Consider the following 15,878-nt stretch of genomic DNA (forward strand, 5'->3'; position numbering starts at 1 on the left):
GAAAGGACATGGGATAGTTCCATTCAGAAAAATCCCACGGAAACGGAAACTATATGGCGGAAACCAAGTGACTATCATCTTCTATTGCACTACTACACGGACAAAGCCGTTGATGTGGATAGTCGAGCACGCTTCGGCACGAATTAGACCAGCTCGCATCGGAGACCGGCGTGAAATAGCATACTGTGTTTCGTTCGGTGAGTGAGAAAGCCGAAGGTCCGTTTCCTTTTCCTCTTTCCCAGTCCATTCCTTCTTCCAGTCGTCAATCCTTTCCTTTTCCCTTACCCCTTAAAAGCGGGCAGTGCTAACCTAACCTAACCACCAGCTCAGTTGCCCGATATTACATAACAAAAATGTTTATTTTTTCCAAAAAAACATTACGTACATATTAATTATTAATGTAGGTACAGATGCTGCATTGAACCCCACACTAGGATCCCCAATTTTCTCTCTCTCTGATCTCTTTCGTCGTATGATAAATTATTTTAAACTTTACTTGCAATTTTGTGTATGTGTGTGTAAGCTTGTGTGCGTATGTGTACGTTAGTGTGAGTAGATGTGCTTGTGTGTGAGTATGATAATGTAATTCATTAAAGCTAATTATAAATAATCCATCGCTTTACAAGCTATAAAACTTCAAAAAAAACCACTAAAAACGCACCGAGCATCGAACCAGCTACCGCAGCGTCAACCACTGAACATAAATATAATATTTAACACATTTGCGGGTATCTTTAATCTACTAATCCGAATGCCACCCAAAGCGCAATACACCCGTCCCTCTCGCACGCGCCCAACTTGCGTATACCCGTCTCTGTCGCGCGAGGTTCTTTTGCCTCCATTGAAGTATGCTGTCAAAATAAGGATTATAAGAGAGTTTGGATCGCGTTATGCAATGTTAAGTTACGATTAAGTTGGGTTGTTGATTATAAGCTATAGGTTAAGTTTAACTTTACTTAGTTAAGGTTTAATTCAACTTGCTTAGGTTACTTTTAACTTTTTATAGATTAACTTAATATGAATATAAAATAAGTATAGTTATTGAATTTAATTTGTTGATTTCTGTGATTGTTATAAGGATAAAATTTTATTGAATAAAATTTGAAATTGAAAGATAAAACGCAGTTTTCATTAAATATTTAATAAACAATGTGGTTCTACTAATAATGCTTAAATTAGTATAAACTAGCTGCCCGCCCCGACTTCACCCGCGGTACTATATTTCTCTACATACAAACGCTAAAAATATATAAGCCAAATTGGTTGAGCTATTCCCGAGTTTTACTCTTAGAAGCACATTTGACGATTCACTTTTATTTATATACTAGACGTTCGTCCCGGCTCCGCCCGGATATCAAGATTCCTGTGTAACCGGGATAAAAAGCCCCTCACCCAAGTCAGCTCATACCCTGTCTATATACCAAATTTCATAAAAATCCGTTCAGTAGTTTCAACCTGATCGACGGACAAACATCCAAACAGCCTTTCATATTTACAACATTAGTGTGATAATTGTGAAAATATATAAAAAAGCTTTTAGTTGGACAACTATTCCATTTAAATACCTCAATCGTCATGTTTAATTCTTTAAATATATTTAAAAGTATTGGATGATATAACTCTTAATTGATAAAACATGTCATATATATTAAATCACTATCGCTATCTCATAACAGGACAACTCAATAAGCATTAAGAATAATAAAATAATTAATTACAATAAAATAAGATTTGAATTTCATATATATTTTTAATCAGGTTGTATATTCTAATTTGAATGGAAAAATTTATCAAAACATAGTATAAAACAAAGTCGCTTTCTCTGTCCGTATGTCCCTGTGTATGCTTAAATCTTTGAAACTACGCAACGGATTTTGATGGGGTTTTTTTTAATAGATAGAGCGATTCACGAGGAAGGTTTGTATGTATAATAACAACGTGCGAAGCTGCGTGCAAATGCTAAATAATAAATAAAATATAATTTTTTTGTGCATAAAGCCGTCCCCAGTGGTATGCATAAAAAAGAAAAACTCTCAAAGAGTGATGACTTAATTTTAAGACCACCATACGGACAGACGGACAATATATGTGTGTTTGTATATTTATTAGTCATCCGTTCGAGTGTTTGTTTACTAGACTGGTTTTAATGCGATTTTGGAAAATACGCATCATTTGTTATATTTTGGTACTAAGTGTCACTTCGCGACTTTAATACCAGCTACATAGTATAAAAGACGTTTGTGTTAATATGAGATAATCTATCCTTGTTAACAAATTTTATCCAGATCAAATCAGCTGTTTTGAGTAACGATCTATCCATCCGGGATATTTTCGTATTTAGATCCTAAGTAGATAATAATAAACTAGTTGATTGCCCCGGCTTCGCCCATGGTACATAAATGCCTATGTCACTTAGTGAAGTTGCAAAGAATTTTATTATTGACATTGTTCCAGTAGTTTTTGTGTAGAACATTACAAACATACTAATCTTTTCTCTTCTTTATCATACGAGTATAGAATATATTATATCCAAATACTGATATAAAAACATATAACTTATTATCATTACAGTAATTTAACAATAAACCCACCATTTGAATAACTTAACGAAAAAAAAACCCACTAAATACCACAAAACTCTAGTTATCTTTAAAGTGGCCGCCATTTTGACATTAATGTGACAGATGTCAAAATAGAGTTTATCCGGCCATGATGGATGGTTGCCAGGGTTAAAGAATGACGTCATACACGCTTATATCGCTTATATAACACACTTGCTGTTGACCGCAGCTTCGCCCGCGTCTTAATAAATATCCATGGTACAAAGTTTGTTTAAAATTCAACCCTCAATGGGGGGTAGAATTTACCAAAATCGTTTCTTAACGAATGCTCACGTCATAACATCTATCTGTATGCCAAATATCAGTCCGATCCGTCCAGTGGTTTGTGCTGTGCGTTAAAAGACCCCTATGACAGTCAGTCAGTCAGTCAGTCACCGTTGAGTTATATATAGATGGTGATTCATAAGCTAAAACTCTGTTATTAAATACTTTGGGGGTTTAGAAGTTAAAAGTTTTTAACGGACCTTAAACGCGATTTATTCATTATATTAGTAACCCGACGTTTCGAACACTTTACAGCGAGCGTGATCACGGGGAGACTGTCTTCGTCATAAATTTCTAAATGTATATATAATACTCGCGTAAAATCAATCAAGAAAATACTTTGGGGGCTGTAGTACTGCCGATCGAAGGTTTATTGGAAGTAATTTTATTGAGGCTAGGCCTTCCAAATGGTCACCTAACTGCGACGCGTAAATAGCGAAAGCGTAACAGACAGACAGACAAACAGAACTTCTCGTTTACATTAGCGTTGATTGTTTCGTAAGTATTCAAAGTTTGATAAACTGAGGTAGTGATAAAGCGAGTGCAGTGGTGGCTCAGTGGATGGAGCCTCGGACTTAAATCGAAAAGTCTTGGCTTCGAGACTGGGGCGCGAAAGAATTAAATTGATTTTTCAATTCATCTGCATTTAGGGATCGCATATATATCAAACGGTGAAATAATTTTAAAATCAGTCCAGTACCAGAGATTAGCGCATTCAAACAAACAAACAAACAACCTCTTCAGCCTGATATTATTAGCATAGAAACTCCGTTTCCATGCTATTTTGTCAAATTATTATTTCATCTTGTAGTTTCTTTATTTCATTTAATTGGTAGTTTAATTTAATTTAACTTAAAATATAAAATAAAACGAACAAAATTAACTACTTGGCTAATAGGGTATGTATAACTTAAATAATAATAAGCTTATTTACATCACGTGTTACGAAATTGAATCATATGTTATTTGTCTCCGAATGTCTTCATATAAATAAATTGCAAAACAATTTATTACGACAGCTTTATGACTACCACTAAACCTCTATCAATACTGTAATTGAATAATTACAATATTCAAATTAAATTAGGTATTTATAATGAAAGGTATGTATCCCAAACCATAATTCACTTTATAATGCTGTAACTCGTTTATCAATCAATATAATTAGACATTATAAACGCAATTACAGTATAACAGAAGTGCTCCGACTATACTGGGTAATCATAGACAATTATTTTTAACTAGCCACCCACAGACTATAAAAAAGCACTTAGAAACTCTTTCGAGCGAACAGGTTTCATTTCGCGCCAAGTTGAATCTGTTGACAGCGACTATAGCTAATCAATTAACGAAACAACTAAAAAACGTCGAAACAAATTTGTCTACAGGCTAATGGGAAACAAAGCGATTTCTTTAAATTTAAAACGCGCCCAGCGCTCAATAATCGCCCCTATTTCTCAGATGTTTCTAAAATAGCCACGAGCCGTCGCATAAATATGTTCGCGGCGACATTAGTTCTACTAATCATGTATTAACATCCAGAATTAACGAAACGGCCATCCCGTGAAGTGGAACGCTGGAATTGACAGCTGCAGTTGCCGCCAAATTTGCTGTCACTGTGACAGCGTATGATTTACGCGGCAAACGAAAATAAATACACGACCATTAAGAAGAGACGAATAAAAAACGGTTTGAATTAATAAAGTTTAATTTAACCGACCACACATCATGATGCGAATGGATTAAACACAGAAGTTTGTTTTCATTTGTGTAAAGACTTCCTGATGGCATATCAGTTTATTTTTAATCTGTTCATTAATCGTTTCGCTTAAGTGCTTCTATTTTTAAATATCGTGCTTCAATTTTTTTCGTAGGCAAAGGCTCGTTAGATTTGGGATATTGACAAATTGTTTTAAAGGTGATTTTACACGGTTACTTGAAGATAAGTTAGCTTGATGTTGCGCTATAATGGGCGCATTAATAAAACCTTAGTTAGATAAATGGGAGCCTATCGTGAGTATTTAGCTTTATCAATCTTAATCTGTGAATGTAAATCTCCGATCACAGATTATATACGTTATATTTTTTACGATGAATATTAAATATATACGGAGGTCACAAATGCCAAATTTGTTATTTATTACGTGATTAACTTTATTTAGATATCAAGTTTTTATATGCGGATTGTGTGGTTAGCGCTAACACAGATAAAAACGAGTAATAAACACCACGTGGTATATTTTTTATGTTTTCTCAATGATATATTTCTTGTATGATGCGTTCATTAATATTTACACATACAACAATCTGGATAATTTCATACAGATAATAAAAAAAGAAATTACAGCGGATATGCAATTTGGCGGGAAACGAAACGCATAGATAATATATATATTTTTTTATTCTATGTCAAACACAACAGTGATGGAACGTTAGTATTTTTGAATTTATCTCTAGATATAATCTAGCTATTAATAAAATGATGATTTATTCGGGCAATTAATCATTTCGAACGGAAACTATCAATTATTTAGATTTAGAGATCCGTTCTTTGAATTTTTTTATATAAATACTTGGTATTCACTATTAGTATTGATGTAATGTGGAGGTAAATATTTGTCCTATATCCATAAAATATGTATCAAATTGTGCCAGTGTTTGAACATAAACTCCTCGGAAATAGCTTGACCGATTATAATGTGATGATAGATCAGTCAGTGCTTTGCACTTTATAAATGACCAGCTGTTCGCCCCGGCTTCGCCCGTGGTACATATACAGCCTGTCACTCATTGAAGGTGCAATTTCTAATTGTGAAAGAATTTTTGAAATTGGTTTAGTGGTTTTTGCGTGATAACGTAACAAACATACAAAAATACGAAGGCTAGGCTACCTCTTTACAATATTAGTGTAGATATACCTAATTGCTATTTTTTAATGTTGGATCACGGGGTGAGATTATAATATGGGATAATACACTAATATTATTCCAGATATGATAAAAAAAAATTGAATTACTTGCAGCTTTTTTGTGTTTATTATAACGATGCACTTATTACGTTCACAATAAAAAGCTTTCTCTGATAAAAGTTCATCATAATCTGTTCAGCAGTTAGCTATAAAACGGGTAATAAACGTTGAAATTTTACGATTTGTTCGATAATAAATTTAATTGAACACATAACGACGGGTAAATTTATACATCAATATTAAGTTATGATGTGAAATTGATATGAAATAAAGGGTCGGGGGTTCGATTTCCGCTTTTTACACTGTTTTTTACATTGTTTGTTGTCACACACGTACACACGATATGCATACATACAGACGACAGTCTAAACTAAGACTATAAATAGGAAACATGGGTATTTTTATATATGTATGTTTGTAATGTTATCACACAAAAACCACTGGACCGATTTAAAATACTTACACCATTAGGAAGCTGCAAGCTCACTGATTGGCATAGGCTATATATGTACCACGGGCGAAGCCGGGACGAAGTACTGTGCCTATACAGACTTGAATTATTGCAAAAGTATCCGATCAGCTGTTGAATGAATGAATGAATGAAATGAAAGAAATTTCCTTATTGCGTATAAAAATAAACAGGTACAAAAATCTTAATAGCAAAAGGCGGCCTTATCGCTAGGTAGCGATTTCTGTCAGGCAACCCTAACAATGCAGGAAAATAAAAGTATTAACAGCTGTTATGTGTGAAAGATAAAGATGGAATGTCTTTTGCAAAGATAATGGAAATAGAAAGAGGTTTAATCATGTTTAAATTGGCGATACAAATGAGTTATTCAACAGTTCACTCGTTCTAGAGATACTAAAGATAGACATACAGAACAAAACTTACTACTAGCTACTCTATAAACACAATTGTCTAACATAGTAGAAGGCGAAAATACAACAATCAAAAATTGTTCATCCGTTTGAGATATGCCGCTGTTAGCACTTACACATTCCTGCTCCTAATATATATGTAATATAACATTATAAAAAATGACAGTAACTCTGTTTGTCTCGTCTTCACGACTAAACTACTGAGCCGATACGGATGAAATTTGGTACAAATTCACTGTGAGACTCGAGACAAGGCATAAGATGACGTGACATAAAAGGAACTCTGCGACGAAAACCTTCGACTGTCAGATCACGCGGACGAAACCGCGGGAAAGAAGCTAGCGTTTAAAATATTTGCTCAATTTCTAAGCTGATTCGTGTTGCCATCGCATAAAATTGATACAGGTATATCAATTGTATATGCATGGCAACTCGAATGCATGTTTTGACAAATTAATTTCGTTGCGGACCGTACCGATCATTATACTGTGCTGTAGGGCTGTGCGTCCGAGTTAGTTCATTTTTTTTATTTTATTTTTATAAAGTTTCAATGTATATTTTTAGGCGTAACACTGGAGGAGGTAGTAGACTTTGAGAATAACATATTTACATTAATAAAATGAGGTTTTATGTTGTTTTAATATTCAAATTAACTAGTTTTTGCCCGCGGCTTCGGACGCGTTAATTCCAAGTAGTTTAAAAATTTATTTACATATAAACCTTCCTCTTGAATCACTATCTGTTACAAAAAACCTATCAAAATCCGTTGTGCACTTTTAAAGATTTAAGCAAACATAGGGACGTAGGGACAGTTAAAGCTACTTTGTTTTATTGTATATAATGATTTTAATTTGATTTATGAAACGTAATATGTACACATGGCGGGAGTTTTGGTGTCATTATTATGTAAATATATATTTCTCATTAAGCTTTGGCTGTTGTGAATTCAAATGATTATGAGTATTTAAACTATCAGCCGTTCTAACTGGCTGAATCAATAGCGATGTGTTGTTAGAATTTTTTAACATATCTTATAGATTGATAGATAATAAAAGAGACAAAAGATAGAATCTATATAGACAATGTTAATTAATCTATTCTATTACTTAAGATAGCTCTTTTAACTTCATACATTTCCTTACAAGGTTGCCTGGTAGAGATATAGATCTTTAGTATGTGAATAAATAAATGTTTGAAATAAAAAAACTAAATTTCTTCAAGGCGTTGTATTGAAAAGTGTACAAATAATTAAATTGTCATAGTATTCAAAAATATGTTAATATCATATTTTGTATGAGAAAACTTTAAACTAACAAAATTTTTCGTTATAAATAACTATAAAAGTTAATGAAAATTTTATATTGCAGGCGATCATTTACAATAATAAAAGAGTAAAGTAAGAGCAGACATTTGTATTTTAATATGTCTGCAATAATTTCACACAAAAATAACTGAGCCTATTTCAAAAATTATTTCCCCATTAGAAAGCTGCAATTTCAACTTCCACTCAATGACTATGGCTAAAAATGTACCACGGGCGAAGCCGGGGCGAAACGCTAGCAACAAGTACCCACTAGAAAACAATAAATAGAATCAATATTCATCATCATCATCAGCCCCCACTGCTGGGACACAGGCCTCCTATGAGGTTTTAGTATCAACATTACAAATATAATATTAGAAATATCTAGCAAGTGGCAGCCCTGACCACCGTCTGGGTGGCCCGCGACTCTGATACTGTGGCAGTGAAATAAAACAACTGCCGACAGAGACGGAAGACGTGACGTCACCGTCGGACCTCTCGCTCGCACGCGCTAATGAATCGTTAGTCAATTTATGTGAGTAGTTTTGATATAAAAAATTAAAGGAAATACATTTTTAAATACTATACGGTGCATTATACGTTTGTCAGTCTGTCACTCGAAAACAAACGAAGCAATTTGTATGAAAATTTATATGGAAAATCGTCTAGAAATATGTTTACGTAAATTTCTATCTAGTTATGTTATTGACATGTAATTAAATAACTATTTGTTCTATAAGTTGTTACATAGTAATTCATTAGTAAAGAAATAAATATACACAAACATATAACTTAGAAGTTATGATACTAAGTATGTAAGTTAAATGTTTATTGCTTACAAAGTTATCTCATAGGATGTAGAGGGACATAAAAACTGACTTTAACCGTCAATAAATAAATTTCCATGGTACAAACTTTCATCCCCTATTTTATCCCCTTGGAGGTAGAATTTATCAAAATCCTTTCTTAGCGGATGCTTATATCGTAGTAGCTATATGTATGCCAAATTTCAACCCGATCGGTTCAGTAGTTTGGGCTGTGCGTTGACAGATTAGTCAGTCAGTCAACTTTGTGTCTTATATGAATGTTACGACATAAAATATTTCTCATCCCGTGCGCAGCCGGGGCATACGGATAGTCTAGTAAAGGTAGTTTATTTATAAACATTAATATTATGAAGAGATTATAATATTAATGTGAATAGATAAATTTAAGTGTAATAAATAACGAAAAACCATCCAACCATCCAGCCATTCTTATAATCCTTTTCCAAATATGGACGTTTATATTACCTTTAACAACTTCAGTTATACATTAAATATCGGGATAAAAAGTTGCCTATATGTTATTCCAGTTATCCAGCTGTCTACGTACCAAATTTCTTCGCAATCGGTTCAGTAGTTTTTGCGTGAAAGAGCAACAAACACACACATCCTTACAAACTTTCGCATTAATAATATTAGTAGGATAAATTCACTTGAAATTAACTTAACCATGTGCTTTTAAACGCACTATGGATAAACAAAATCAAATTTAATATGGAACTTACTTAAATAAATTAAACCCACCAATTTATTATTTTAATGCATAAACCCTTATCATTGAATAATACCCCACAATACTAATAAAATCCATCAAAATCATTCAGCCAAACGGCTGCAAAACAACCAAATGACGTGAAAACATCAACACTATCACCACACCACACTCCGCACACCAAATCAATAAATTAAACGAAACACTTTGCGATAAAAAAAACACCCTATATCATCCCCTCGCCGTGACTAATGATCCGGAATTCTTTATCTACACCCCGCACTCTGCATTGCAAGAATTCAATTTAGTCGCGAAACAGTGTGATTTTTAATCGACTAGAAGTTGTACAGGGTGATGTTTTTTTGGTAAGAATGTATAGATTACTATCCGCTCGCCCCGGGTGTACCTGGATTGAACGGCTTATTAAAATAAAATATAGACCAACTATATACTTTTGCTTTACCTCCAGCTGATTAAATAATTTTTAATACAAGACAGTCCAATAGTTTCGGTGCTAAATATGTTCAAACAATCAAAGCAATTAATCCCTACTTGATATTATAAATGTGAATGTAAATCTGTCTGCCTGTCTGTCTCTTCTTTACGCCTAAACAACTAAACCGATTGGAATAAAATTTCGTATAGAGATGGTTTTAGATCTGAGAAGGGATGTAGGATAGATTTCCCGATCCCACGGAATTGAGAACATTAGTGTGAAATCCCAGGATTGTCTATTTTCTCCTTACTACGCGGAAGTAAATAGTAATTTGATATAAAATAGGAATCTTGATATCCGAGCGGAGCCGGGATGATGAGCGTCTAGTATATAATAAAATGGTCATAATCTAAAAAGTCGATTTTAAATATAACACTGCTAATTCGAATATTTTAACCAGACTAAGACAATTAACAAGACAAACTCAAGGAGGGTCACTTAACTGGAGTATTCTAGTAATAATGAAGTGAAAGCCATTAAAGATGGCCGCCGCTTACACCGACGCGAATCGTTGTTCGCGATATATTCATATTTCGTATTAAATATCGTCAAAATAACAGTAAAATAAAGTGTCGTCTGTAAAAATCGCACTTATATTATGTTAATGTTTCTTTGGATGTTTGACCGTCGATCACGCTGAAACTACTGAACGGATTTTGATGAAATTTGGTATACAGACAGGGTATGAGGTGGCTTGGTTCATAGGATACTTTTTATCCCAACTAAATGCTCCATTGGGATAAAACAGGAATCTTGATATCCGGGCGGAGCAGGGACAAGCATCTAGTGAGATATAAAATAAACATCGAGCAAGTGCTAATGACTTCCGTCTTTTAATAAGGTTTCCTTCTAATATTTTTACCGACATCGATTGGAGCAGTATTGTTAACGAGATGTTGATAAATGAAATGAAAAAAAAAATGGTTTACGCTACGGTTTTTGTAGCTTCATAAAATATACTGATAAAGAAAGAAAAGAAAGAAAAAGGCGTATGAAAGTCGCTGCGTTTGCTGATATGCTACTGACAACCCATTTAACACTGACGTAATTTCGCATATCCTTTACCTTACCCTTCCCAGTCCTTTCTTTTATTCCTCTCGCCAATCCTTCCTTAATCCCTTCCCAAAAGTCGGCAATCCATTTGTAGAGGCGTAAGGTTTGCAATGGACCTTATGCCTCTATAAAATATGTTCACGGGCGGTGGTAGCGCTTACCATCAGGCGACCAACCTCCATTGCCGACTGTGACATAAAAAAAAAGCATACTTTAATTGTAACTTTAACTAACAGATAAGCTATTAAGTACATACAATGGACGCTGTGACGTGTGAAGTGTGTTTAAATTTGTCTAACCAATATTAAAAATGTCCAAACACAGGCTTTTAGAAGAGGTTTTGAAATGGTTCTTTAATCCTACTATCCTACTTATCCTACTAATCCCACTAATATTATAAATGCGAAAGTTTGTAAAGATGTGTGTGTGTCTGTTACTCTTTCACGAAAAACCTACTGAACCGATTGCAATGAAATTTGGTACGTAGACAGCTAGACAACTGGAATAACATATAGGCAACTTTTTATCCCGATATTCCTACGGGATACGGACTTACAGCGGGTGAAACCGCGGGGCGCAGCTAGTACAAATACAGTTTTAAACAAATATTAAAAAATCAGCCTAACAAAAATTGAAATCGTTCAACGAAGTAAACGTAAACAGTGTGAAGCGACTTATCCTAAACGCTTGACTAATCGCTCAAGTAATTATCCCATATTGAGACTACAAGTTGGCGGGAAGCGCGCCAAGATGGCGGCCTGTCAAATTTGACATTTACAAGTTTCGCGCGCAGCGAAATGAAATAGCCGATGTTAATTGTGAAGATGTTATTCTTAATGAGAATTTTAAGTTATTGCACTAAGTAGATTTTGAGAAGCTTCGAGTAAAAAGCGCAATACGACTTGCTTATTAAGCCATTGGTTACCAATTAAACAATTCAAAGTTATTATTTTAACATAGCAGAAATAAATACTTATATAAAAATATAGCGGGAATAATACTTATGCTAAAATATACAGCACAGGCGGCCTTATCACTTGCAAGTGATCTCTTCCAGGCAACCGACAGAACAAGTGAAAAGAAAAGTACTAAAAAAGAGATAGGTGAAATGTTAAACCAGTGAAACATAAAAAAGTAATACTATAATTCATCATCAGCCCACTGCTGGGACACAGACCTCCTATGAGGGTTCAGGCCACGCTGGCCAAGTGCGGGTTGGCAGATGTCACATGTCGTCGAACTTTTGATTCTCGGACATGCCGGTTTCCTCACGATGTTTTCACAGTTACGAGCAGTGATAATGTTATCCATATGTGCAGATAAATTGAAAAATTAATCTATTTCCTTCTCGCTCGCCTGGTCTCGAACCCCGACTTATCGATTTTGAAGTCCGAGGTCCTCCCTACTGAGCCACAACTGCAGTGACATCAATTTATAAATCCAAAATGAATCATCAGTAACGAAACGAAGATAATAAAAGGTGTGTGTGCGATTCACACACGATAGAAGTGAAACTTCAGTAAATCGACAAAAGAATGAGATGAATATATATAAAATAGTATGTATATTTCTGTCTCATTCTTTGCCGGCTTCATTCTATACATTTTTGTATTTGCGTCTCTTACCTGTCGTTTTATCCGTTGCATCAGGTTTGAAATCACAACGAAAAAGAAGTTTCACTTCAAAATACAAACGAGAATACATTTGAAAGCCTACTTCGCTTTTCGTCACGTCGGTTAAATACTATAATTACGAGTATTATTTTCATAAGCTTACTGCATGTAAATGCAGAGATAATTAATTTTAACCAACGTTTCTAGAAACGAAACATCAATAATTGTCTTACACAATTCATCTGATCACATAAATGTCTATTTTATTGCAAGCAAGCTTTTGTCCGCGGCTTCGCACGCGTTAAACTTAGAGTACTTTAATAGATGTTACACATATGTATATAAACCTTCCTCTTAAACCATTTATCTATTAAAAAAACCTTATCAAAATCCGTTGCATAGTTTTAAAGAATTAAGCATATATAGGGACGGAGTAAGCGACTTTGTTTTATACTATGTAGTGATTAGAAAAACTTCATAAATACACTTGTAATATTTCAACAATTAAATAATGAATACATAGTTTCTACCTACATCCATTTCCGATTCTAAACCAAACAACATTAAGGCAATGGCGCCACAATATGGCGGCCTGTCAAAAGTGACATTTACAAGTTTTCGCGCGTTCGCCGCTTCATTGTGAAGATGTTAATTACTATGGTTGTTTATGTTGGCCATTTTAACTTATCAAGTAACCATAGATAAGTTATGGGGAAATAGAAATAGATAATCGTATATTAAAAAAAAAACAAAAAGCACAATCTATACTTAATATCATAAAGCTGAAGAGTTTGTTTGTTTGAACGCATTAATCTCAGAAACTACTGGTTCGATTTTTTTCAGTGTTAGGTAGCCCATTTGTTGAGGAAGGCACACTCACAGATAACGAAGCTTTCTGTCGGTAAAAGAATTTTTAAAATCGGCTCACTAGGTCCAGAAATTACCGCCACAAACTCACAAACCACCTTTTTAGTCTAGAATTAGATAAATCTCCCAAAACACTTTCGCACCAACCCATGGCCCATATGGGTCTTTTGCCCCTAATGGGGACAAGCTATGAAACAGTTATGTTAATCAACGGATATAAGATCGGGGGGCCAATTGTGAATGGGGTCAGGGGTTAGGAAATTAGTAGCGAATAACTGACTAGCGGAAAATCTGATTAAGATAAGGGTATGGTTTCGGTTATGAGCGGAAGCGATTTATTTATATACTAACTGTTGCTTTTACTACTAAATACTACAAATACTAGCTCTGGCCGTGGTCAGAACACCTTTTTGCATGATAATAAACGTAGAGTGAGGAAAATGACTCCTTCCTTACTTCCTTGTCAGAGTATTAAAAATGTGAAAGTTTGTTTGTTTGGATGTTTGTCCGTCGATCACCCTGAAACTACAAAATGAATTTTGATGACATTTAGTATAGAGATAGGGTATGAGCTGACATGGGTGATAGGGTTTTTATCCGGATTACATTCTCCCGGGATAAAACAGGAAGCTTAACATCCGGGCGGAGCCGGGACGAGCGTCAAGTTTAAGAAACACAAGAGGATATTCAAGAAACTGACGAGCGTCTAGTTTCTTTATATTTAAGAAACTTCAGAATAAAAACCTCGAGTGTCTTACTTAACCGTGCAAAAGAGGATGGCACGCTTAATTCCATGACTTGAACCAATTAACATCGCGGAGGTGTAGACGAAAACAGTTGACAGCGAAGCAAATCGCCAACTTCACCATGTCACAGTTCAATTGTGAAGGCATTTTATTAAACGCCTGTTCGCTTTAACGTTGGGCGTATTGTAAAATGTCAGATTTTTAACATTACATTTCTCCTCATATCCATTTATCTTATTCTTAACGCTAAGAATATATTGAAATTGAGTTATGAAATAAATTAAATATTATAAATGTAATTCTAAGAATAAAAAAAAATTAACAAAAAAAAAATTAATAAAAAAAAATTAACAAAAATCAAACTATCTTCAAATTGTCTGATCAGGGCTAACTTTAAATGGAACATAGGAAGCACTAGCTTTCAAATAGAAAAAGAATCATCAAAAATCGCTTCACCCAGTCAAAAGTTATGAGTTTATAAACACAAAATAATAAATACAGTGTAAAATACAAAAAAAAACGCTCTAATGAAAGAATCATCTAAATTATCACATTTACTCGTATACAGAGTGTACGTAAGGTAATTATTGAATCCCGGCGATCCTAATCAGGATAATGAGATAAACTCATGAAACTATTGTATTGTCGCCGATCCGCGATAAGTGTACAGAGTTTGAGTTCAATCAGTCCGCTTGGAGTGGGGCAACATCGAGTCTGAAAAATACATTCGAATTGAGAAACTCTCTTCTTTTTAATCGGCTAAATCATTATAAATATATAAAAAAAAAAAAAAATAAATAAATTATTGTACAATAAACAGCCAATACCACTTATTTAAAAATTTTCTATAGACAATATCATAGATTTAGAAATTAAAGACTTTAACGGATTTAACCGCGATTTAATCATTAAATTATTTGTAAAATATAACGATTAAATTGAGTTTAAAATCCGTTAAGTCTTAAATTTATAAATGTATACTCGCGTAAAAACAAACACAACAAAATTGCAATATCTTAGACTAGCTGTTCGCCCAGTTTCGCCCGTGGTACATTTCCGAGGTAACACGTATGGCACTCGAGAATAACGTAGCTATCTTTCGGTGATAGAAATTTCAAAATCGGACCAGTAGTTTCGGAGCTTTTAGGGCATAAACAAAAAACTTTTCTTATTCATTATTTTAGTATAGAATTAATATCTATAGGTATCTCTCAGGGAGTACGAAATACGTCCCTCGACATTCCCTCTGGGAGGGCGAGGGAATTTCTATTGCCAAGTTTACCAATTAAAAGTCACTCAAACGTTCAACGCTTCACGATATGGCTTTTCACCCGGTTTCGCGTGGATTTGAATAGCTTTATCCGCGAGTGTTTTGAAGGGGGCGTGGTGTAGAGATTTTGTGTGTTTGTTCGTTTTGAGATTTTTGGTGATTTATATGATAACTAGCAGTTCGGCCCGGCTTCGCCCGTGGTACATATACCTAGTCTTGCCATAAATATTGTAATAAAGAAAAAAGAAAATTGTTAACTGCA

The 15,878-nt window shown here is 34.3% G+C and overlaps 1 protein-coding gene across 2 annotated transcripts in view; it reads right to left on the reverse strand.

The window, feature by feature from the left end:
* Positions 1-15,878, reverse strand: part of LOC119836407 (homeobox protein invected-like) — a 52,776-nt gene that overhangs the window by 12,409 nt on the left and 24,489 nt on the right. The window lies entirely within an intron of this gene.

The sequence above is a fragment of the Zerene cesonia genome, chromosome 24 (genome assembly GCF_012273895.1).
Source record: "Zerene cesonia ecotype Mississippi chromosome 24, Zerene_cesonia_1.1, whole genome shotgun sequence".
Taxonomy (NCBI): Eukaryota; Metazoa; Arthropoda; class Insecta; order Lepidoptera; family Pieridae; genus Zerene; species Zerene cesonia.